The sequence below is a fragment of the Cupressus sempervirens genome, chromosome 7, assembly GCF_028749045.1.
Source record: "Cupressus sempervirens isolate cs-2001-9-10 chromosome 7, ASM2874904v1, whole genome shotgun sequence".
Lineage (NCBI taxonomy): Eukaryota > Viridiplantae > Streptophyta > Pinopsida > Cupressales > Cupressaceae > Cupressus > Cupressus sempervirens.
The window spans coordinates 328,834,435-328,839,374 of NC_143124.1; positions in this window are offsets into that span (position 1 = coordinate 328,834,435).

Consider the following 4,940-nt stretch of genomic DNA (forward strand, 5'->3'; position numbering starts at 1 on the left):
CCTCACTCAACTTGTGCATTTCATAGAGTTGCAATTTCCTACTGCACTTCTTTGTTACTACATAAGTCTTTAAGAGATATAAGGGGTTTTCATCTGCAGTAAATAGGTTTAGATTTATGTCTAAATTGCACTAGTACCATACATCAGAACCTAAAGGTTAACCCACCTAGGTCTTGCAGAACCTGAAGTGAAGAAGGGTCAAGCCTTATAGTTGGCCCAGTGTCTAAATTGATATATTAAAGATGGGAGTTAGCTAACCCTAGATGTGCCATATTATCATCAAGGTAATTGGAAACCGGTAACATTTTCAAACACCAATAGGATATTTTGTGTAGGTCCCTTTGTTGGAGCAGCCATAGCAACAACATATCATGAGTTTATATTAAGAGAAATGGTTAGAAATTTCTTTGATTTAATAACTCAAAAATCTTACTCACTTCATATGTGACATCTGTGCCATGGTAAGCGCAAACGCAGAATCAAAATCCAGTAAAGTGATAAGACAAAAGAGCATTAATGGAAAGATCGGGTTGATGGACTTGTGCCTAGATAAAAAACAAAAATGGATTATGGTTAAGGATCTGGCTTGGGTCATCTCTGGTTCCTAGGAGAAGTTCATTTGCATTGGTGGCCAAATCAACAACTCCATGGTCCCTTGGAGCCACCACAAGGAAGAAGAATGATTATTTGACCACTATGTGAGAACAATATCATATGTGATTTCTCCCTCTCAATGTACACCAATGTTTAATGTCTCTGGCCTTGATTCTAGTTAGCAACATTCACTTAGCAAAGATGATAAGGCATAATGACTATTTGATGGAACACTTCTTGCAGTCTGTGGCCACATAGCATGTTAGAAAATTGGCAAAGTACACTTGCAATAAGTTCAACATTCCAAATACATAAAACTCGTTGTGAATATTGACATAGTAGGGATCATGATGCCCATGAACTATTTTGGCATTCTAGATATTGGTAACTCATGCTGGCAATAAATTTGGCATTTATAATTTGTGAGGATTTCTCTGAGCATTAGTACAATACGGATCATAATGCATGAGAAATGTTTGACATAATACTCCATGATGGAAATCAAATTCATTAGCTTTGTGGATTAATCTCAAACATTAAGATTGCATACGAGTTAACTCAGGCATGCTATTCTCTCCTTTATGCCCACACACAAAAGGGACATCTTCACATGAGTTGTCAATGTGTTCGTGAGGATCCCTAAGACTTGAGAATACATTGACAATAATGAGCCTACAAAGTATTACATAGCATCACACCATGAATGTATGCGGGTAAGCAATGCTTTGATGGCCTCATTACCAACCCACAATGTTATCTAATGTTTAAAAATCTAGTAAATTGTGAGTTCAGTATTCCCAAGTGTCGAAGGATGTTATAACATTGCAGTAGCCAAGATGACTCTGCATGGGAATTGTTTGACACAATTCTTAAACGCCCGATGCACAGGTGACCTCCGGCTCCCCATGATATCGCTAGAGAGACGTCAATGTCACCAAATGGTTCAAAGAGTTTGGAAAATGATGGAGTGAACATATTCAAGACCATCGTACTCACATGGTGAAACCAAATATCATCAATTGATTGCAATGAGTGTAGATTATGAGTAATACCATCACCTCCATCTAGTTCGTAATATAGCTTTTCTCAAATTGATGACAAGAATGTTTAATAAGCCACACTTTTCATGCTCCCTACTCACAAAGGAAGACCTATGGGCGGACATGCATGCACAATATAGAAGTCTAAATAAGGCATGTGAATTATTTGACTATATACCTTAGAAAAGACAAAACTCAGGCATCTAGAACAAGGCTTATTGGCAATGCTCTTCATATGTTTGATAGAATGTTTCAAGAAAACATTTCTCATCAGCTAAACAAATAGTCACAAAGTTAGGAACAAATGCAATGTGGAAGCAATGTTTATGTAGCTTTTATTCTTAGATAATTCCAGCTATTCCAAGGAGACTTGAATCAGCTTGAAGGGTATCATAGTATTGCATGCACATTGTCATAATTACTAGGGTTATCTCTTCCACACTGAAGAGCAATATTTTATTCATCTTATAAGTGGACTAATGAGGAGTATTGTTATGTATTAGAATGGTCTAAAATTGAGAACATAGCAAACTAAAGATTCGTTTGTCAAAATGTTTGGAAGAAATGATAATCTCATGGTATACGCAGCCTTCCAAGATGGAATGTTTTGAGAAAATTATTGTTTCGATGTCAATAATTCCCATGTCAAGGTGTTGGTGGAGATCATAAGCATACTTGACATCAAATAATTTACTGAAATCAAGGACTCGACCATCTAAAGACAAATCTCAAGTCATGTATTGTAAATTGCATCTTTTGTTTTTGGGTTAATATTGTGGAGGTTAATTAACTTCACCCAAATCATGTATTTGGGAAGTAGTTATTAACCATGAAGAGGTAGTTCTTAACCTTTGTGTCTATATAAGGAGTCATTTTTTGCTTTGTAGGGGACTTTTTGGACTTTAAAAAAAGGGAGCACTATGCTAAAATTTTGATCAGAAGATGATATTTGGAAAGTATGTACAAATTTTGTCTTTGTAATCAGAAATTCCTCTTAGATTCTTGGTGCAAGAAAATAAAGAAAAAATCAATTTGAATTCCCTTCTTTCGAATTTAAATTGTTAGAAATGTTGATTCTTTTTTGTAGTGAGCATTCTCACGGTATGGTGCAGATGTTTATGAATCTTTAGATAAATATTGTGATAGTAATAGTTCTTAAGCATAGATCTTGATTGTTGTTATTAGCGGTTTTAAGTTAGTCCAGGAAATCTTTGAAGTCATGTGGTGCATTCGTCATCAATGGCTTTCTATTTATCTTTTAAAGTTTGATTTAACTTTTATTTGAAAAACTTCAAAATTATATCATATGAGAGAGTTGTCTCTCTAAACGCAAAGGAAGACCGCATATCAAGGGCCTATCCAACTGTTGTGAATAGTTTGCCACATACACTCTGTTGGGCCATTTTTAAGTGACAAATCTATTTACCAAAACTTGTGAAAATTGAAGATGGATACTAAACTAAAATTACCGTGATAAGAGATGAGAGAGACACTTGAAACCTCAAAGGGACTAATAAATTTATTAGGTGTAAGTGCACCAAGATGATGTATTATACAACAACATGGTCACCCACCCAAGAGATCATAAGGTCTTCTTGTGCATCTATTAAAGTGTTCTATGATACTTTAGTGGGCTTTTAGATTCATTAATGGATTCTAAAATATATTATTGTTTAGTAAGAGCTCAAGGGTTGCTAAGGATCCTAGGATACACTAATGGGTCTTAGGATGTATTAAGTGGTCCTATAGGTGCCTACGATACATTAAGTGGTCTTGGAATGTCTTAAGTGGTCCCAGATGTCTTAAGGGATGCTATGGTCTCCTCATAGGATACATTAATGGGTTTTGGGATAAATTAATGGTCTATAGAAATCTTAAGGGGTGCTCAAGGTTCCTAGGTGTCTTAAAAGGTCCAAGGAGTCCTAAGATACACTATCAGGTCTTATGATGTCTTAAGAGCATTTAAGTGTCATAGTTGGCCCTAAGGTGTCATAAGACATCTTTGTAATGTGTCTTCAGATTTCTTAAAGGAGAATAAGTGGCATAAGTGGTCCTAAGGGGTCTTAGGATAATTTAATGGGTCTTAGGGTATCTTAAGGTGTTTTGAGTGTTAATAATTAGGGGGGAGATGGAGAGAGGTGGAAGCAACAAGAGAGAAGAGATAGAGGAGATGGAGAATCTATGATGGGGGAAATGATGAGATGATGAGAGGAGAAGGGAGGGGAAAGAGTAAGAAAGGGGTTAGTTAGGGGGGAGGATGTCATAGGCCAAAGAGAGAAGGGTGAGATGGTGGGAGACATGAGGTAGAGATAGAGGGTAATTGTGGGGGGGGGGTGGAGAGGGCGAGAGATGGGGAGAGGAGATAGAGAGGGGGGAGGGGGGTATATGTTAGGTAGGGGTTTTATCTTGGGAATTTCCAAGAATCCTTGTTATTTGTAATGATTGTTGTAAATTCAAAATCTATAGTGAGGGGTTCTAGCTTGAAAATATCTAATGCTCCTTAGTTTGGATGGATTGTAAAAAATTGGATTACATGAGGTGGTCTATAGATAGATATCTTGATGTAAAGGGACTTATGAGGTGATGACATGATTTTATAAGAGGAAGGAAAAAATGGAGTATGGTATGATAATGATTTGATAAATGAAAGGATAATGGATGAAGAGATGGAGATAGAAGGGTATCCAAGGACTATGTCACTTGAAAGAATAGAACACCTAAGTTGAGATATATAATGACATGTGATGAGGAACCAAGAGTGTTGGTGTAATTAAATATTCACTAATTATACTTTACTTGAGCTTAACTAGAATAATGCATTGCTTAGTAATTCTTCATTGAGACACCTAAGAGTTTGCACCATAATTAACCACATGGTGTATGAGATTTCTACTTTAGGTGGTGATAGTTTTTATCTCATTCCACTTTATGTGTGAGATCCATCTTTGGTACACATATCATGTAGCACATACTTTATTTCATGGAGTATGATCCACCTTGTATAGGTGATGGCTTATCATCTACTTAAATTAATGTCTCTTATTGCCATGTCCCTATTATGTACTGTTCTATTATGTCCATTATCAATAATATCATTCTTGTATCTTAATGCAATTTTCTTCCCATTCTCTTGTGGAACTTATCTTGGTCTTTCATTTGATCTTAGGGTGTCGTAGAGTCACATAAAACTATAAGGATGTATATGATGGGATTTAAGGGAAAGTACAAAGATTCATTTATCTAAATCTATATATTTCTCTTTTTTGTGTGTGTGGAATAAATACCTTGATTTTTGGTGAAAATATG